This window comes from Peromyscus maniculatus, chromosome 19 (genome assembly GCF_049852395.1).
Source record: "Peromyscus maniculatus bairdii isolate BWxNUB_F1_BW_parent chromosome 19, HU_Pman_BW_mat_3.1, whole genome shotgun sequence".
Taxonomy (NCBI): Eukaryota; Metazoa; Chordata; class Mammalia; order Rodentia; family Cricetidae; genus Peromyscus; species Peromyscus maniculatus.
The window spans coordinates 47,789,823-47,811,842 of NC_134870.1; the positions used below are offsets into that span (position 1 = coordinate 47,789,823).

Below are 22,020 nucleotides of genomic sequence, written 5' to 3' on the forward strand. Positions count from 1 at the left end.
CCCAACCATAAAACTATTTTTGTTACTACTTCATAACTATAATTTTGCTACTGTTATGAATCATAATGTAAATATCCGATATGCAGGGTATCTGATATGTGACCCATGTGAAAGGGTCATTTGACTCCCCTCAAAGGGATTGTGACCCACAGGTTGAGAACTGCTGCTTTAAGCCATTTCTCTAGTCCTAGGTTCCACATCTTAGATGTCCAGCCACCCCATCATCATTGCGGCACCAAGGACCAAGCTCCTAACATATAACCTTTTTGGGTACAAACTATATCCAGATAACAGCACAAGATAAGACCATGCTTTTAGAGTTGGGATCTGGAGATAAGGCTCAGTGGTTAAGAGCACTGATTGCTCTTCCAGAGGACCTAGATTCATTTCCCAGCATCCACATGGCAGCTTACAACTACCTATAACTCTAGTTCTAGGGGATCTGATACCCTTTTCTGACCTCCTTGGGCATGAGGCATACACGTGGTACATAGACATACATTCAGGCAAAAACACCAATACACACAAAATAAAAACCTTAAAAAAAGACAGAATAAAAAGTTAAATGAAATTAATAAAGTTGGGACATGTTATGTTTACATAATTTATGTTTTAAACTATGTTAACCTTAATTCCTATTCTTCTAGCCTGGACTGCACTTGATTTCTCTTTTAAAATCACTTTCGTTCATGGTGTTCAACCTATTTTGTGCTGTATTTTTGCACTATACTTGAACTCTGACATCGTGCCCACGTGTTGGACAGGGAACCTTGTCCATGTTCACTGACTTCATGTAGTGATGGAAATGTAATGATATCTGATCAAGATACCTGGGTCTACTTGTTATAGCAGCCACTTACTTCTACCTTAACTAATCTAGCATGTAAGAATGAACTAGAAAACAAAATATAAGCTACTCCTAAGTTCCTTTCCAGGCCTGATTGTACCAGAACTGAAGTTTTGGTACAAAGTCAACCTTAGTTTCTTGGGACAGGTCAAGAAACAGGGGAAATCTGATAGGCTGACATCTCTGAGTTTCTAATTTACCCACAAGGTTTAAAGGTGGAATCACGGAATCACAAGCCTAAGAGTGTGAGTGCTGGCTAGTATGAAGTTGTGTGTGAGAGCTGCCTTGGTGGTCTGGAGCCAGAGTAGGACTTCACAGTCAACCTTAATGCCCAATTGCAGAACTCTTAAGAAGTAGTAGTGCTGGGCAGTGGTGGTGCACGCCTTCAATCCCAGCACTTGGGAGGCAGAGCTAGCCTGGTCTATAGCGTGAGATCCAGGACAGGCACCAAAACTACATGGAGAAACTCTGTTTTGAAAAACAAACAAACAAACAAACAAACAAACAAACAAACAAACAAAAGAAGCAGAAGAAGCAGAAGCAGTAGCAAACTACAGCAATGGTCCCTGAAAGTACTGAGTAGTTACTAGTCAATGGGCATCAAGTCAAGCAAGATGAATGCACCCCAAAGATCTGCTGTGTAGTTAGGGGACCAGGTCCCGTGTAAGTGATGTTACCAAAATGAAGCACAAAGATAAGAGAGGTAGGAGTTAGAGGTGTACACTTGTCCTGGAAGGGTCTTGGGTCACTTTACAACCAGAGCTGGTCAACAGAGCCATCAAAGAAGAAAATCCACTTATTCATTCTTCCATCTAAATAAACCTTTAACTACTTTTTGGGGATGTGTTAGCTAGTCGTAGGAAGTTTCTGATACTGTGGGGGTGCAGCTATCTCAAACTGAACTTGACATTTCCCAAGAAGTTCAGGGAACCAAACAATCTGGAGCCCCAGGCCTCTTCCAGGCTGTAGAGATCAGCATCTTCACATTGCCATCTGTGCCCTTGATCATTCAAGGGACCCCAATGCCCTGAATTTCAGGGGAAGGACACCACAGAACTATGGAATGGCTGGACATTCTGTTTGCAGAGTCCCACGTCACCAGCACTGGCCCAGGACTCAGAAGCCTGACTTCAATTTCCCTTCACGCATCTGCTTCAGAAAGGAGCTGTAAAATACCCCCTAGCTTTCTTCAAGGGATGCATACTCAAGGAGCATGGCCTCCTCTAGGGAGACCAAGGAGTGGGCAATGCACTTGGTGGTGAAATGAGAAAGCAGCAATACTGGTCTGTCTGTGAACTTCCCTTCTGAGACAGCTTGGCGGACTGGATTCTAAGAGCAGTCCCCGAGAATGAAAATGCTCTTTGATGGAACATTTCCTTGACTTCCCAGGCATGTTAAAAGCAGACAGTGCACTGCATGGCTGATGAACTTAGAGTATCTTGAATGTTCAGAGCAAATAAGGGGAGGTAGAAAATCACACAGTGACCTTCCTTTCCATCGAAAATGGAGCAAATGACTAATTTCAAAACCATTAACGCGTAAAAGCTGCATATTTCTTCTGAGAACAGGACACAAAGGCTCTCCAAGGAGATTGCTGGGACACGATTACCAGCAACACTGAAGTTTTCAAAAACACGCCAAGGAGGCCATTCACTACGAATGTGGAGCCACAAAGTAGCTGCTTCATTACTTAAATGGCCGCGGCAGGGCTGTGCTTACAGACGCATGCTTCCAAATTATACATTTCTTTCTGGATGCTTCACCAACCTCATTATGTAGAACACAGAGGATGTCATTCCAAATAAAGTGACCATCCAAGTTTTAATAAACCTGTCCATCAGGCACTTGATGAGTCTGGAGGGGGAAACACTGGCTGACCCAGTAAGTGGAAAAAAAAAAAACCGAACCTAAACGGACCCCCCACCCTTTTCTGTTTCGTTATTTTCTGTTATGCGCTCACTGTCACACATCCAGAGTACAGTAAGCAAGTGCATTGCCTGTTTCTAAGCATGATGAACATTGAGATAGGAGGGTAATGCTATTTCCTTGAGGAATGTGTAAATATCAGTGATGAGCTCGAGGGAGGAAGAAGCTATGGACCAGCATAAGGGGAGCCGGCACAGTAGGGTTCTGACTACACATTCCTAGTGCACTGTGCTAAAGTTATCTTCAGTTATTTATCATTCCTCGGCCATGTAATTAATTCTGGTTTGTAGCCACAAGAAGTATCAGAAGCATCAGACGAGCCTTATTTTTTCCTCATTAAAAATGACTATATTTTCTCCTCACTCAGGTAAAAACCTTCTCATTCTGCTGAAGGCAAATAAAGTACCAATTATCATATTTATACATATTTCTCCCCCGAAGAAGTACTCATGAAATTAATTCAGATTTTGGAGGCTATCCATTTTTTTCCATTTAATTTTAATTAGATAGATGAAAATGGCAATTAAAAAAAATCCCATAACAACTCTGTGTGTTCAAAGATACAGCGACAGCTGAATTACACTTGTAAATAACAGCTGGGCCCCCATTGAGCTGAGGAGGAGGTGAGACTCTGTGGATGAGTTTTGAGGGCAGGTCAGGAAGTTTAAAAACACCACATTAGAAAACAGTTAGGGGAGGGGCGGGCAAAACACAGAGAGATGCTTATATGATGTCTCTTGGAAACACACAAGTATAGTATAATCTTCACGTAACTCCCAGAGTGCCTCGTGCCGACCAAACACACTCCCTGCCCAGCATGCCTGAGGAAAAGGAGGCAGAGGAAAGTATGTTGGCAAGAAAAGAAACTCCCTCGTTACAAGGAAGCTAAACACATTCTAAACTACACGTTCCTAATCTGTTGTTAGATTCATGCCTATGCTCTATTAGCATGCACGTGGACGCCCGCATTGAGGAAGTCGATCCGGGACTGGTCCTCAAGCTGTACTTGCCTCCTATCCTCAAGCAACCCAGCATTAGCCGTGCAGATGTGCCAACTCTACACGTGAGCCTCCTGTGTTCCCGGATCGGGCTGACTACCGGCTTATTTTAAGCGAGGGATGCTTGTGGGCTTTCTTTTCCCTGTGGCACTGAGGCCATGGGAGATGTCCCTATCTTGTCTCTTGACGGGCCCAAAGTTCTGTGCTCACTGGAGGCAGGTGGCTGAGGATCTGTGAGGATCAAGCAAGACATCTATCTGGTGGTTCTGCCTCCTGGACACATAAGGATAACTATAGTTACTCAGCTTGCCAAGGAGAATAAGGCAAGTGCAGAATGAAGACCTGTTCTTTTAGGCCCTGCCCTTAGCATTACAGAGATGGGCTCCCTACCATATGCTTCATATTAACAAGGGTTCTCCAAACACTAAGTTTCATATATGGTCAATAGACGTGACTCTGACTAGGTCTCCAGCTGTGTGTGTGTGTGTGTGTGTGTGTGTGTGTGTGTGTGTGTGTGTGTGTGCGTGCGCGTGCGCGCGTGCGTGCGCGCATCTGCTTTGACAGCTTTTATAAACATAAGTAAAAATCACAGAAATACCGCGGGGAATTGCTTTTCTTGGTCACAGACACTGCTCTCTGCATCTCCTCTCCTTATCCCCAAATTCACCAGTACTCTTTTGGAGGGCAGGTGGGGTTTTGCTTTGTACCTCAGGCTGATCTCAAACTCATGATCTTCCTGCCTTACCTATCTGGTGTTGGCACTGTGGGCACATGCCTCACATCAGCTGGACTCATAGACTCTTTTCTATTGGTTCCTTAAAATGGCTTCATTTAAAAAAAAATAAGATTAAAAACAAGCTCACAGTGAAGTAGCATACAGCCAAAGGACGCAGCCACCTGAGGACACTTCATCACAGTCGTTTTGGTTTGCATCCTGGATTCTTGTGAACCATGAAATTGGCCAATGCAATCTCTTGCTTGACTCTGGAACTTATTTCATGCCCACCTCAGTGCAAAGCATTTGCAAACCTTTTCACAGAACCTCGGCACCCTTCTTCCCACACGAGCTCGTCAGCTTCTCTGCCCCGTATTTGCGCCTTTGCTGGCACCCACCTCGCTCTCCTGCATGGCATCCCTTGGCCCCGGAGCTGGCAGCAGTTCCCTGTGCCTCTCTTTTTCTGCACCTCTGGGGGGCTGGCTCCACCTGGTCTTTTTCCATGTGAGGATGGGTCTGCATTCTCCCAGATCTTCCACAGAAGTCACCCACTGGGGCCTGGCAGAAGTGCCCTAGTGCATGGTCGGCTTACACAGAGAGCTGTCCCCCACCAGCGGATCCCCCAGAGCCCTTCAGTTCCACAGAGGAAAGGTCTTGAGTCAAACATCTGGTCTGGCCCTTTCGCTGTCTATTCTGCCCTATCAAAATTAATGACTAAGGCTTCTTAACTCAATTCACCCTGTTTGACAGAAAAGAGAAATAACTTTATATTGATATTGAATTACATAATCATTCCAAACAAAACAACTAAATAATGCACAGAGGCCCACATTTAAAAATCTGTATCCAGTATTCTTTCAAAGCAGACAGAAAAATCACATTATTAATGGCAACAGTGTGAGCATATTTTTTTACGTTCATAACACTATTCATTTTCCTTTTTCTAAGTGCTTAATAAATACTGCAGGTCTTTACTGCCTTCTAGGGTGAAAATAACAGCCATGCCCTCACAGAGCTCATTCATTTGCTTTATGGGCTAAAAAAAAAAAAATCTCTGGTGTGTCACAAATTAACACAATGTTTCTGAGGACAGTGTTTTATTCTTGAGTCTCCAATTTCACTAATAAATGTGAAAAACACATGTAGTCAGATAAACCTCCAGGGAGCAGCCACTGCAGATGCTGAAGATCGGAAAGTTATTCCAGCTAAGATCAGCAATAACACCCGAGACAGGTTCCCAAAGTCTGCTCCAGCTGCCTGGTGTAACACGGTGCAGTGCTTTGTAGGAATGAAGAGTTTATTTCAATTTATTTTTAATAAAGGTAATTAAAAACAATAAGGATATAATATCTCCTAATCAATAGATAATAACCTTTACCAAAGTCATAGGTCCTAATTGTCTATAGGCAATGTGACCCCAACTGTTGTCCCTGAGAAGTAGTTCAAGTTTTCTTTAAATACCATGCAAAGGGAGTGTTACAGGAGACCCATAGACACCTCATCATGTCAGTGTAGGAAGCAATCAGAACTCTGCAACTCACGTTTTGCTGTTCCTCCCTCCTCCTCTCCCTCTCTCCCTTCTTCCTATTACGTCATAGCAAACCCCAGAAGTCATGTCGTGTCACTTCCACATCCTCCAGTGCGCTTCTAAAAATACAAGCATTTCTTACCTCAGCCCAAAGTAATGATACCTAACAAACTTTATAATAAATTTGCTGTTATGTAATATTTCTATCAAGTTCAAATTTCTCCAACTGCCTTGAAAACAATCCCTTTATGACAGGTTTTAAAAAAACGATTCAAACGAGTTGTACAAATCAAATTGTGTGTGTGTGTGTGTGTGTGTGTGTGTGTGTGTGTGTGTGTTAATTTGCCACGGCAAGCATGGGGAGGTCAGAGGACAATCCGCAAAAGACAGCTCCCTCCTCTCACCACGTGGGCCCCACAATGGAACTCAGACTGTTAAGCTTGGTGGCAAATGTCTCCCCGCCCCTGAGTCATCTCACTGGCCCCTTCTTGCCTTCGCTGCAAGTTTATATATGTTGTCTCCAAAGCCCTAGCTCAGATTACGCTTTCTCTATTTCTGCTTTGTCTTGTGGTGTCTTTGACTTGTTCCAGCCCCTTCATTTTCTGGAAACACATGGCTCAGCTTAGTTTCAGGTTCAGCTCTCAGCTGACAAGAGCTCATGATGGTATTGTGTAGTCTGTGGTATATCACACCAGAAGGCCAACTTTTAGTGGGTCCAAAAAAGTTCCCAGTTTGGGCATTTCTTTAAAGATCTAATGGTTGTATGCATTAGTGACGTGTACCTGAATTATTTCAACTGTGGACTATAGAAAGGCTCCCCTCCCCCCCAGTTTTATGTCCCTTTCCCACTTAGTAGTTGGAATTCTTTTGCAACAAAGAACTCTTTTTCTTCAACCATTGTGACATAAATATCCTGAACTGCAATTTATACACAGAAGGCAGAGTTCTTGTTCAATTCTTTCCTATGACTACCAATCTTCAAAGTGAAGAACTGGTGTCGTCCTTTAGGAATTGGTGACATCCTATAGTAACTGTTTTGTTTATATTCTCCCCCCCCCCATGGGGTTCCTTGTGTATTTTTGGAGCCTGTTCTGGACCAGGCTGGCCTTGAACTCTCAGAGATCTGCCTGCCTCTGCCTCCCGAGTGCTGGGATTAAAGGCGTGCGCCACCAACGCCCTGGCTTGTTTCTTTTACTCTTAAAGGGCTCATTTGTCTCCAGTGAAATAAAGAATTGGATCATAGCCGGGCACACACCTTTAATCCCAGCACTCGGAAAGCAGAGCCAGGTGGATCTCTGTAAGTTAGAGGCCAGCCTGGACTACCAAGTGAGTTCCAGGAAAGGCACCAAAACTACACAGAGAAACCCTGTTTTGAAAAACAAAAACAAAAAACAAACAAACAAACAAAAAAGAATTGGATCATTACATGACAACAAGCAACTCTTCTTTTTGAATCAAGAGCATTAGAGGCTTGCTGAGCGAGTCTGATAACCTCGACCCCATGTAAAAGCCAGCGTGTCTGAATTCTCAGCATTCTTACTGCAAGGAGGAAGGCGGAGCCAGGAGAGCCCCCAGAAACTCTAAAGCTGGCTCTTGTGGAGCACGCAACACAGTTCAAATAAAAGTGCCTCAAACAAGGTGGGAGACAAGGACTGACACCCAAGGTTGTCTTCTGACCTCCACACAAATGCCAAGGCATGTGCATGCCTTCATACATAAACACACACACATGTGAACAGACAAACATTCAAATGAGGAGAGCCAGACTTGTGGCTTCATGGATGTAAAATAAACCGGGGGCCTGGTCTCACCATAGAGCACTCTAGGTTGGAGGGCTAGATATGGTTTCCTGCCCCTGCTTTGCCATCCAAGACTCTTTTCCTGGGGGTTGGTGTTGTCTTCTCTCAGGCCCCCAATTCTTTGTATACAGAGGCCTTCTGAATTTACTTTTTCCTCAGGAATAGGGAGACCAGCTCTAAAATAGCTTTTCTTTTGTTTGCTGCTCTACATATCAATGGTGTCTCTTGCCCCTGAAGGCCTGTAATCTCAGATTATTTCTTACATACACCTGGAGGCACTCCAAGCCCATGGATAGCACTGGCAGAGGGATTAGTGGAGGCCACTTTGCTGGAGTGTTTAGACTTTGTGATTCTGCCCAATGAAGCTTGCAGGTGGCTGTACCCTGGCCAGTGCCATGCTGGTTAACACATTGACATGCTGGGCAAGCTTCCACTAGGGGGAAAAAATCTGCACATATATGAGAAGCATTTCCCTTTTCTTCTAATAAGGGTAAAAATGCTTAGATACTTTATAGGTACCCCCCACAGAAGCATCCATAATTCTTTTTAAACCACAGTTGACAAGTGTCTGTAAGGCAGAAACCCAGGATCTTTCTTTTCTGTTCTCTTAGAGCAGGCATATATATTTGCCTATTATCTCCTTGTTTTACTGACGGGCATCTGTCAGTTAGACATTAAGACAGAATGATACCGGGAAGATAACACACTGGCTCTGATCACACGGTTCAAGAAGCACTTATGAAGAGCGTGTGTTTTGGAATCCTAGATGCTCAAGTGCCCATCTGCATTTCCAGTTAGTTTGAACTGAGTGTCGATTAGCAAAGCAGTGGCAGGAGGAAGAAGAGGGGTGGAGTCAGAGGAAATCCCTCCACAGCCCTGTAGACACTATTGTGAGCACTGCTGTTCTATGGAGAGAGCGGCACATTAGCATCTATCCCAAGGAGGCGAGGCAGGATGCAGGAGTGTTTCCCTAGCTTCAGTGGAACTTACTAAGAGCTGTTGAACCAAGAAGAGGCAAGACACATCTTGCCTCTGTGAGTGAAGACTGTGCACACATTATGAAAAGGCTGATGCATCAGGAGTGAATGAGAAGTATGAACTTCAAATAAACTAACAAAAGCTGCCTGTTGCGGCTGAGAAGCGGTCTAGTGAATGGCTCTGATTGGAGAGTGATGCTGTACTTGAGTATTTGCATCTCCAGGTCCTGACTTCTTTACTGATGCAAATCAACGCATATCATACATATGGACCTTCTATAAGGCTATGCTTATGCTACTATTAACCATAAACTCTTAAGCATCACAGATTTCACCACAGATCTTAGAGACTAATTGAAGGATCATCCCCATTGCAAAATTCCAATCTGGGCACATGAGAGGAAGCAGGTGTCAGTGGTTATGTGGTTGGCATAGTCAACTTGACTAGCATAGAGACCAGAAATACCAGCTGTACCAGCAAGAAGAGCTACCTACTTTCCTCCTTACCTTTTATATTTTGGACAGGGTTTTACTATGTAGCCCAGGACAGCTTTGAACTCATGATCCTTCTTCCTCAGCTTGCAGAGTGCTGGAATTATAGGTGTATGCCACCACACCCAGGTACAATTTTCCTTTTCGAAACAGCAGGGGAAGGTTACCTGGCACAATGATTTGACATGTGAGTCCTCAGCTTAGACACTTTGGGTTTGGGTCTCTTTGCTCTTCCATTTATCAGTTATTTCTCTGTAAGCTGGGGACAAAATGGTGGCCTTCACATCTGTTTGAAGATGAAGTGAAATACTGTGTATGAAGTACCTAGCACAGAGGTTGGCACAACAGCAAACACTGTACAAGGGCCACCTCACATCAGATATCTCCGGGGATTTGCTAGTCTTCAGTATGTCTGTTCGAGCCAACACACATATCCATCCTTTCTACGGGCATTCATTAATATGGAATGCAAAACAGTACTCTGAGAGGCAAAGTAGATAAATAGAAAAAATGTGGTTGGGAAGGAGGCAAACAGGGCTTTTGTCGCCAGGGAGTAGGGCTCAATTATTTAACTCCTTCATGTATTTGAGAAAAAGGAGAATGTCCTTGCCACAAGTATTTAAAGGGCCTTACCTGAGTAGGTACAGGGTGAGTGGTTGATCTCTTTAAGATTAGAATGGCTGAGAAACCTTGTTACTAGCTAGTATGATCTTGGGCTGGGGAGGACCAGCTAGAACATGCCAGGGAAACATCTGGGTAAGGCCAAATGCACCCATTGAGGCACATGAGAAACTTAAGGCCATTGGGTGTTACTGGAAGGTGAGATGTGCAGAGAATATTCTCCTACAACACAAGTGTCACCACAGTACAGGAAACTTTCTCCCTTTGGTTATGCCTCGGGTAATAAATATGAGGCTGGGAAGAGCCAGATGGGCCACTACAGCGCTTGGTACTTTCTCTCTGTCCTCCTTAACTTTGTAAAAGACCTGGGCACCATTTTGACTTCAGAATGAGGTAGCTACTCTGAAGCACTCAGTGCAGAGACGAAGGGATGCTCGGTCTTATTCTTTCCAGGGGAGGATGTATCTACACTTTTCTGACAACACAGGAAAAAAGCAAACTGAATTCATCCCTGTATTCCGATCCATGGACCCCAGCATTTCTGTAAGTCAGGTACCCTTCACCTTGTTTACCCAGTGCTTGTGCGGGTCTACTAACATGTTTACACGGTACGCTAGGGAGGAATGTACAGCTTCGAGAAATAAAATAGGGGCCTTTGCAGCTCTTGGATCTGGGTCGTAAGAATATGTACTCTCTAAGGAGACTGGACTACACTTCATCACGATTTTTTTTTATTAAGTTCTACTTTCAAGGTGACATAAAATATGTGACCAAAGGTAACCCATGGCAGTGCATACACATGCAAGCATCCTTGCTTTGCTGATTCTTCCAGCTCTGTCTGTTCATAAACTGGACTCATTCCTTAAATTCACAAGCCATGATCACTGTGGCAAATCCAATACAGAATTTTGTGCTGTAAACATGGCATTCTTCTCAGCATCTTTTTACAGCCCTTAAGTGGTTCTGATGTACATGGAACTAAAAGCCTGGAGAATTAAAAATCACACAAATAATGAAAATGAGTTCCTAGGTGAATTACCCATTACTGTGGGGGTTTTGGACTATTTTCATTAAAAAGAGTAAAGAGGCCATCTAAAGATGTTTGTGTATCTACAGATGATTGTGAAGTCATTTTCTTTATTTCTTTCTAACTCCCATAAGCCTCTTTTATTAGTTGCGAGGAAAAAAGCTCCAATCTGCTTTGGTAAACTGCATTCTTTTTTCAACTACAGAAGCATCTGTGGTTTCCTTACATGAGCAATCTTTTTTAATGGCAGTGAAGTGATTGGGAAGACAGCATTAAAAGGCAGATTTGATGGGACTTCTCTCCATCTGATAGGCCCTTCCTACCTTCTTTTCTTATCATTTTAGGACCTACTAAAATGCTTTTCACAAGTTCCTGACATGCAATGGGCACTTGAAGGTACTTGCTGACTTAATGAATGGACAGATGAATTCACTATCTTAATAGCAAATTTTGTTGTCATATAGTCATATGGGTGACACAGTCTTCCTACTTAGGAATATGATTTTTCTGACAACTTTAAAGCATTCTCATATCTCTTCTGAGATCTGAGGGTTGTCTTTTTTTATTTCTCTCTTGAACTTTGAATGGCTTTTGTACTCATTTGCATAGTGGAAATCAGTTATCCTTATTTTTTCATTGAAGAAAATGAGTAGGCAGGCCATGAATTTAAACTCAACATAGTAATGGATGGCAGATCTAAAATAGAACTTTTTACCCCCATTTACACAGTCTCCTTAAGTTGGTGTGAAGAGAAATTGCTGAAAAGACACTGAAAGAGTGCAGAGTTTGTGGCTCACGTCTGTAATACCAGCATTCTGGAGCCTGAGGCAGGAATATTGTGAATTTGAGGCCAACTTGAGCTATACAGTGAAACCCTGTCTCAAAACCCAGCCAATCAACCAACCAACTACTCACTCACCAACCAAAGAATAACAGAACAGGTAGATAAGGGGCCAGCACACTTCAGAGGGAAGGGACTCTCCATTTTCCCACCAACTCAGAACACTGTTACAATACAGAAAAGGGGATTGGCATGTACTAAATAAGATCATCCCACCTACACAAGGCCCAGGTCCTTGGATTGCTGTGTGAGATGCAGTGTGAGCATGGGGGAATGGCGTTGTTTCCTAAATCAGAACTCAAGGCTACACTCTCTCACTGGGAACAGAACGGCTGAGGAGAGTTGGAATGGTACCACAACTTCCATACTTAGAAATACTATTTGTGATTGGGCTTTTACTGCCTGGCTTTAGTATCCAACCCCCTTTAGCCCGGTCTCTTTTTTGTTGTATCATACAGTGCCCGGCAGTGGAGGAAAGCCTGCATTCTGCTTCTGAATGATGGGCTGTGGCCATGGCAAAATCACAAGACACAGCCACTGTTGTAGAGAAAAGCAAGTTACTATTCCAATTAGTCACTTGTAACTGTAGGCTGGAAAAGACAGGCAGACAAAGGTGGCATGGTGCTGGGAGGTATAATCCTATGTGTCATCTTAACAGGGCCACAGGTGCTCAAGTATTTGATTAACCATTATCCTGGGTATTTTTGTGAGGATGGTTACTTTCTGGATGAGTTTAATGTTGCACTTGAGAGACAGAACACCATCCTCAATGTGGAAATTTGGAGTCTGGAATGAAACCAAACCACTGGAGCTCACCGAGGAAGAAGGAACTCTTCCTCACTGCCTGCCTTCTACATGGACAGAAGCCATTACCTGCCCTTGAGCAAAACTCAAACATTGGCTCTTCTTGCATCTTCAGCCTGCTCTGTTCAAGACTAAAATGACATCATTGGCATCTCAGGGGGTTCCAAAGGTTTTTCTGAGCATGAGTGACAGGCTCTCTCACACAGAGAAATAGTTCAGAGGTATGCATCTTGTCTTGAGACTTTTAGGACATAATGTTTGGGTCTTTAAGAAATTTATTTTAAAAGCATATGCAGAAATGCAAACAGAGTTATGCATAATCAGCAGTGCCTCTTTATACCCTGGGGTATTCCTTTCTTGTAGCATAACGTGACATAACTGTCCAACAGTTGGGTTAAGGTTAAACAGAGTACTTCCATATCACTGATTATAAGTGAGACCGTTGGCATTACTTTATAATAAGTGTCTAACAGCACTAGGAAATAAAGCATAAAACTGTAAGAAAAAGTAGGATATGCAGCATTTATACTTAGACTTTCAAGTCTAACTTATCAAAAAGAGAAAGATGGTTTATCAGTGTGTGGGCATTGGTTCTCTCCAAGCTGTAAGTGCTTCCTACCTCACCTTTGTTACTTATGCTTTTTACCTTTGTCAAATAAAATACACTTGATTATATTTTCAAATATGGGTGGACAAATAACCTCTTTTACAGGCCTTACGGGGGAAGCACATCAAACTAGTTCCTGAGAAAACAAACCTTAACTACTGAAATTGAACGGGAACAAGCCCAGCCCAAACTCAAACACCATACACCTCCATCAGGGATGTCCTTCATTCCAGAGGTGTGAAAGGACATTATAAATCTCGGGGAAGGAATCCAGTAAGCTCTCTCCATGGTTGCCTGCTCCAGGAAACACCTGAGTTGGTGAGTGGGGAGATGCTGGGTTGAGCCTCACAGGCCCCTGGGCTTTTGCTGCTGACTGGCTTTGGGACCACCAGCCTGTCATTTACTGTCCCTTAGCTGCAGGTTTTTCATCAAGGACACACGAACATTAAGTCATCCTCTGAGCTATAGCAGGTATTGCCAGAATAAAACAAAGCAGTGACCATTGAAACTCCCTCAAGTACAAGGCACTGAGGCCATGTTAACAAGTGGTTATCAGAGTTCAGCACCACGTTCACATTTATGTCCTCCTGTGGTCGCCTGCTCCTTGATGGCTGTCACAGATACCGGCAGTAGAAGGACAAAATGATCCAGACAGGATACTCTCTTTTCTTTTCCCAGCACAAATACAATGTGCCTAAATTAGCATTTAGTTGACTTTTTTCTTTCCAACTAGAAATATGCTAAATTAAATTAAAAATCCATATACTTAACTGGAGTCATATTCGTGTGAGAGGAGACGAATCTATAAACAGCAGCTCGCTGCAATGATCTGCCAGGCTTTTATAAGGCCACATTTATCATTCCTCTGTGGAATTTATACATCCAAATTGCCTGGCCAGCAGATGTATATTTAAATACATGGCCTCATGTGAATTGGCGGGCCTCTGTTTCATAATGAGGAAACTAAAAGCAAAGGGATTTTATGATTTTCTCAGTACCCTAAAGTTAGCAGAAGAACCCGATTAATTCACTTCCTGACCTCAATTTCTATACGACCAGCTACCATTATTATTATTCTCAGGTATGGATTAAATAACATGGACCTTAGTATTTTTGCTTGGGAGTGAGGAAGGGCGGGATAAAAGGAAGCAGTGGGGAGAGAGGAGGCCCCTTCCCCTCAAGTGAGCACTGTAGGTGATATCTCTAGGAATGACAAACATATTCACAAAAATGCTCCCAAGTTTCCTAACCACACTGAGTAGGGTTGTAAGCTTAAGGAAAGCACATGTTCTTTTGATAAGACCTGAATTTTGAAACGGGAAGAATCTTGGTATTTAATGATTGGGCAAGGCAGTGTGAAAGGTTGTGGGATGTCCTGAATAAATTCTATAAAATGCCCTGTGGTGCCTATCACCAACATGATGAGCATGGGGACATGAAGACCTCTGCATCCCCCAGCACTTTGGGGGAGTGTAGAACATAATCCTGTTCTGCTGATCTGGTTCTCCAGACATTTATTTATTTAAACTAGCAGCTCACAAGCAGAGAGGAAAAATAAAAGCACCCCACAAACACAAGGAACCTTCAAAGCAGACCCTGGACCCCCTCCTTAGTGTCCTCAAGGTTTCACACTGCAGATGCAGCCTCTTACATCTGTGAGTCATCACACATTTTTTTTTAAGACATCAAAACTCATTCATGTTCCATCTTCCTCAATGATTTAATTTCCCCCACAGCACTTCAGAACTGTAGGCAAGAAAGTTCTGGGAGCTGTCCTACTGAATTACAGAAATTAGAATCTGGTTTGAGGGAAATAACTTCACATGTGAATTACAATGAAGAAAATGTAATATTTCCCCACTTTCTCAGGGGCCCAAACAAGTAATTTCCCTTACTTCTTACGCATAGTAAAGGAATGCAAGTGATCTCCTTTGGCTTTTGAAATCACATACTTTGGGAACAGAGGAGGAAGTTGAAGGCTATTTCTCACTGGGTAAAAATGTACCAGAAACATAATAGATGGCTGTCTTTCTTCACCTTATAGAGGCTGTCAGAGGTTTCTTTTTCCTGACTGTGTAATAATTGCACCCTTGGCTGGAGAGGTGGCTCAGCACTGGCTGCTCTTCCAGAGGACCTGGGTTCAATTCCCAGCATCCACATGACAACTCACAACTGTCTGTAACTCCAGTTCCAGGGGATCCAATATCCTCACATAGACATACATGCAGGCAAAATACCAATGCACATGAAACAAAATAAATCATAATAAAAAATTTGGGGGACTGGAGAGATGGCTCAATGGTTAAGAACACTGACTGCTCTTCCAGAGGACCCGGGTTCAAATCCCAGCACCTACATGGTAGCTCACATCTGTTCTTAACTACAGTCCCAAGAGATCCAACATCCTTCCACAGGCAAAACAAAACACAAACAAACATTAAAAATAAATAAACAATTAAAAAAATAATTGCACACTTACAAGCTCCTATTACTACAGATTCACCAACAAAAGCAACCTAATGCTATAGTTGATTTCAACAGGTAATGTTCAGCTTAAGCACTAGGATTATTACTTATAACTTGACAATGTCATCTCCTCGGCATGTCTTCTGTACAAAGAAAAGGTTACCAGCAGCATGTCACCTACATAACCCCTACCTTTATGCCCTTTCTTTATAAAGGAAGGCTTCCTCACATGGCATGCAGTGGCCATGGCTGATAAAATACATAGGAGAGGTCTGGATGAGAGCATACCACTTCAGCACTACCCATTAAGCATGTTCTTCTCATCCCTGACCCTTCCTATAAACGAGTGCCGGGCAATCACCTTTCACTCCGATTACTCTTGGAGCATGGCGTAGAATTAATAAAACAGAGCACACTGGTGTCTTAGAAGAAATTTTTACTAGCACTTTTTGAAAGAGTTGTAACTCTAACCTCAGGGATTCTTGTAGACTAAGAGTATGTGAGCCTCAAATCTGAGATGATAACAGAAAGAAATCTAAGTGATATGGCTTTGTGTTATTCACCCATGGCGATCATCTTCTATAAATCACAACAAACACTGAATTAGTGAACACTGAACCATTGCTCCTAGGGAAATATGGGGTGAGGTTCCTGACTAGACCGTGTTCACTTACAAATCAACATATAACATTGTTTTGTGAATGATTAAATGTTAGTTAGCACACATTGGTGACTCATTAATATTGAACTTATGATCCAAACACTGTGGGTCACAGCCGAATGAAGCTCATCTGTCACACTTATTTTCTCCATAAGGCATTATCTTTTACTCTGGGACACTCAATAGCACTTTAGCACAGTCCTTGGAGGCCACTTTAGAGAGTGAGATCACCAACCCAAAGCACAAAAGTGTGAAAAATGGGGGAAAAAATGGACTACAAAAGGACATTTTAAAAAGTCTATTAAAGCTAAAACAAGAAGGTATCACATTCATAACCTTCCTTGACCTCAGCTGGACCATGTACATAAGGGTGACTCCAACCCTTTGCCACACCATGTGTGTCTGTGAGAGACTGTGAAATTGCCTTGAGTATTTACTTCGGAGTTATACATACATTTGAGTGAGTAAGGGAATTTGCATATAAGGAAGCCTTGAATAACAAAGATTGAATGTGTAAATTCTTTTATTCAATAGCATATCCTGTTCTCTATGTCTTTTTTTCCCTAAAATTTTCTGATTCTCTTTTCTCTGATACCCTCAATCAATCTTTCATGCTAAACGGAAACATTTTTATTCCACGCAGCTATCACAATTGCAGTGCAACTCTGTCTTACTGGTTTCTTTACATGGGAGTTTGGAGCTCGGATTTTCAGAAGGGAAAGAGTGCTGTGGATGGTGGAAAAGACAGAAAGACAAGTCTACAAAACTCTATTTCCTGTTTTAGAAATTAGGCAAAGTGCTGTGTCTGGGTTGTTTGAATAAATACAGTCAATTTTATAAGCTATTAATGTTTCATAACTTATTTTGCTTCATAATTTTATAGAATGACAAGACATCACTAAATATTATAGGGGGGATGCTAAGAGGAACACCTGGGAAAACAGGCCTCTGTCTCCTTAAGGACTTCGTGTGCTAAACTACACTTCAGGAGCTTTCTGATACCAGGTAAGATTTAGAAGTTCAAGCCTATCTTTTTTTTTAAAGTTGCCTTCCCTAAACCATTGAGGAAGGTTTTGACACCATCCACCCAACAAAGAAGCAGAATAAATAAAAACAAACTAACAAAAACAGTTGCGAAAACTCACACTTGTTTAGAAACAGCTTTCAGAATTGTGCTTAGCTTTTCCAAACGGAAGCCAAAATGCATGTTGTATGTGCTAATGGCGCCCTGGAGAGCAGGACATGAGTAAGGCAGGGCGGACTGGCACTTCCTCCAGCTCATGCAGCACTGAAGTAAGATTCTGGCAGAGTGATTGTTTACATTTGGCCCTGGTCCCAGGAAACAGCACTCATTCATTCAGTCATTTATTCGCTGGTTCAGAGGTGAGAGCACCACAGGACAGATGGGGGTCCCTTCTCTTTGCCAGAATGGCCATCAGATCCTGACCCGATCGCCACTCATTTCCATCGAGGATGGACACTAGCACTTGTCCTGGGGAGGAAGGCTTGAAGGAACGGGAGGTGCGTTCTCTAAGGGCATGCCCACAATGAGGCTACCCTAGCTTCGAGCAGTGCAGTTTGTCTCGGTGACTCTGTAAAGTCAAACTCCAAAACTGCACAATGCGTCATTGATCCTGGTTATACAACTGTGGATCTTCCGAGACCCACGGAACAGGCTTCCTAGCACTTCATACCTAAAATTAACTTCATAACCCATTACAGTTCTCTGAAAGACAACGGAAACCCTCGAGTATTCTGAGCTATTTAATCACATTGCGGTTTTAAAAAATGGTATCAACACTGTTCCCACCACTTCCCACATGGTTTAAGAAGCAATAAAAACCTTGAAAGCCTCAATGTAATCACTCAGTGTAATCACGGAGGCTTTTCCTAATGACATCTTAACTCTTTAGGGGATCTGTCTTAGCTATTCCAGCCAGGACTTAGCAAACCTTTAGAAAGCACAACAGGTCTTGCATACTGTGTGGACTTTGTCACAGTCACCTCACTAGGCCACAGCAACATGGAAACCGCCACAGACATTAAAGAACTGAGTACAGTTACGTATTTCAATAGAATTTCATTTGGGACACTGAGATTTAAATTCCCTGTACATTTCACATGTCACAAAGTATCAGTCTTTGCTTTAGTTCTGCAAAAAAAAAAAAGGAATATGAAAACTATTATCATAGTCTGAAAAAGCAAATATAGTCCTTGTCCAATAGGGGTTTATCAACCAAAGCAAAGAACACACAATATGGCCACAAAATACAGAGAAATAATTATATACACAACATGGTAAGATAATGGCTTAGGGTGAGCTATTTCTATTATATGGTTAAAGTCTCTAAGGTTTTACTGGTGGCAGTGTTTTGCAAGGGATGTCTTAGGCCGTTTAAAGCCATGAGAAAAATCCGCATGGTTATTGGCTCTCATTCTGACCAGGTGACTGCCTGGAAATTTCATCAGAAGCACTTATTATGTGGCCAAGCTCAAACTTTGCACAGCTTTCAATCCTTGCTGTATTAACAGTACCATATTATTAGCAAGCCTTTCTTTTCCTGGGATTCACATCAAGAAATGACGCTAAGATGTAGCAGTGTCTTATAGGGAACACCAGAAGAAGAGGAAGTACTAGAGGACATAAAAATAATAGTGCTTCCTATATGCTACATGTAGCTCCAGACACCTGACTTTTGTTACCCAGTTAACCCTGTAATGATCCCGAGACAGGAATTTTAAAAATTGCTCTTACTGTGTTAGTAGGAAGTTATAGCACAGAAGGGTTAAGCTCACTGTCCATGATCACTTAGCAGAGTCTGAACTGAACCCAGGCATGGACCCGTGCTCTCAGGGACCCATACTGCCACCTCCCAATACTGAAGGAGGGGTCTAATAACCAGTAAAGCTCTGTCACTTGCATGGCATTACTTTGCCAAACTCTTTTTATAACATCCATTCACCACACCATCTCCCTTTCTGTCTCTTTCTGTCGGGATCCACTGGTCCATTTTCTAAAAGCCAAAGTCAACCTGTAAGCCCCCCCACCAAGCTTCTTGGAATGCTGGGAGTTGTAGTTCTTGGAAAAATAACAAAGCCACATGGGAAATATGGTGGCCGTAGGATTTTGTCTATAAAAAGCCCCTACAACACATGTATCATCCCCACTCACTGTGATTCCAGAGAGTGGTCCTGACCAGAGTCCATCCTAGTCAATATTTAATTAAAGCTTGCTTCAAATTTGTCTCAAAACTGTGGAACCATTTTTCCTCTCGAGAATCTTAGGATTAACGTTTCCCACTCGGAACAGGAGTGTTTGTAGGAAAGCCACACTGATTAGTAAGTGTGGGGCTGGAACGCAGCAGACCTCGGTTCCTGCTTAGATGTGAGCGGAAGACCCCGCTTAGATCATTTTAGCTCTGGGGGATCTGATTTCTTCACAGACAAAACAACAGCTGTTCTTATGGACATGATCAGATGGCTCCACATGTGTGGAAGTATTTTATCATCTACAAGAACGGAGTAGTGCTGCTAGTTATTTTTATTACACACACAGCTTTTCCTGTTTCATTCCTTCTCTAGTTACTGTAAACAGTAATGTATCTGGCGATCACAGGATTTTGCACAATCGTTTTCTTGGCCGACCCTTCCTCCCATTTGTCCTCTTTATTCACTGAGGAGACGTGATTTCTGCCCCTCATTCTGACTCCTGTCCCTCATTAGAGATGACAAGACACATGGCGGTATGCTGGAGCTGGCTTGGCCTATTGCCTCCAGGTCTTCCCAACTCCAATTCAAGGAAACCGTGCCCTGAAATTGGTGATGGTGAGAGTATTTATATCACGGAAATGGAAAATTATACACACTGTCCTCCCTTTATCCTCCCAACTAGAAAACTACTTGCTGCATATGCACCAGCACACATCTGGATTTAGAAGCAAACTAACAGACTATTACAAGTGTTAAGAAGGAGAGCACAGAGTGGCTTGGAAGTGGGTAAGGAATTACCAGAGCTACGAGGGATGAGGGGTGAGCAGAGGCAGCCAGAGACTCCTGGAGGAATGGGTCTTAAGCCAAGACAGCAACAGGAGCTAGCCAGACAAAGGAAACAGGAAAGAAAGTTCTAGGTGGAGGTAAAGGAGAGGGTCAGAGTAACTGAACGCCACCGTTCCTTAAGGCTTTGGTGCAAAGTGCTGTAGAGAAGAATGAGGTCAAAGGGGTGAAGGATACAGCTTACCCTGAGGGCTGGTTGTCTATCAGTGGCTTCCAGCAGGTATATGAAGGTTATATCGGTGGGCCCAGAGTCAGAGAGGTGGCATTTCAATTCTGGGTCTTCTAGCTGAGTGATTTCAGAAGTATATTTGCCTCAGGTGACAGCTGAGCCTCACTTATAAAAGTGGGGTAGCCACAGAACTCACACGTGCTAGGCTGGCCATGAAGGTGCAGGTTTAGTGCTCAGCACAAAGCATGGCTCACAGGACTTGCTTTGGAGGTATCCAAGTCCAAGCCAGCTGGCCAGCAAGCACAGGCACTCATTCTGGAGGGTTCTGTCTATAAGCCTCTCCTACCTAGAACACCCCAGGCCTGTTTCTCATATTCTGGGTGCTGCTGATTCATCTATTGAGCAGTACAGCCAGTTTATTGAGTCTTGACTAGCACTTCAAAACATAGACTAGAACTACACACACACACACACACACACACACACACACACACACACACACACACACACACACACACACACCCCAAAGCCAGATGTGTGCTTCAGCGGTAGAGCACTTGTGCAGCATGTCTGAGGACCTGGGATTCAATCCCTAGAACCACAAAAGTCAATCTAGCCGGAGGAGGCATTAAGGACCCTCGGCTGCCTGGTTTTTACCGAAGTCATGCCCTGCTGTGAGTCACTCAGAGACTAGAACTCTCTAAGGCAAGATACTGCCCAGTAACTTGGCAGATGATGGGACTGAGTATATGAAATTGCTTTTACTTTGGTGTGTCCCAGAAAGATAATTCTATATGTGAACTGACTTTAGAATAATTTATTTTCAACATATGTCAAAACATATCCAGTTTGCCCTTTGGAGTTGCAAACGCTGCTTGGCATTTCTTTTCCCTTTTCAATTTTAAAAATGGAAAACAGTGGTGGGGGCCTGACCAGTGCTTGGTAGAAAAATAAGCACCCCATGATGATTTAGTTTCCTGAGTCTCCACAGGGCTCACTCCCCAGGCATATGCAATTGGCACCAGATTAGCTGCCGACATTTATTGACAAAGGAATTAATCTTCACCAATGATGTTTCTTAAAGCCCATTCTTTACAGGAAGCAGGGACCGACATCAGGGCTCCTTTATTTATTTTCCTCTTTCTCTCCTTTTCCTCCAGATTAAAGTGGCTGAAAATAGCCCTGCAAACCCTTGATTTAACCGAGGAAGGTGCAGGAGAAAAAAAAAAAAAAACATGGTGGCAGGGTGGGGTGGCTGGGGAGCAGAGCATGGATGTTTTTGTGCAGCAAAACTATTCTGTGAGGTACTATATGGTGGATATACATCATTACACATCTGTACAAGCCCATGAAATGTGCGACACCAAGAATGAACCCTGATACGAACTCTGGACTGGGGGTGATTATGATATGTCAAGGTGGGCTCATGGACAGATGTACCACTCCAATGGGAGATGTTGCTAATAGGCGAGGCTGTGCGTGGGGTTGG

The 22,020-nt window shown here is 43.0% G+C and overlaps 1 protein-coding gene and 1 long non-coding RNA gene across 2 annotated transcripts in view; one reads left to right on the plus strand and one right to left on the minus strand.

The window, feature by feature from the left end:
• Nucleotides 1–13,597, plus strand: part of LOC121823914 (uncharacterized) — a 41,515-nt gene extending 27,918 nt beyond the window's left edge. The window contains exon 3 of the long non-coding RNA XR_013046107.1: nucleotides 13,288–13,597. This is a non-coding gene — a long non-coding RNA (uncharacterized LOC121823914). The remainder of the gene's footprint in view (nucleotides 1–13,287) is intronic.
• The window catches only part of Marchf3 (membrane associated ring-CH-type finger 3), a 145,481-nt gene that overhangs the window by 41,944 nt on the left and 81,517 nt on the right, over nucleotides 1–22,020 (minus strand). The window lies entirely within an intron of this gene.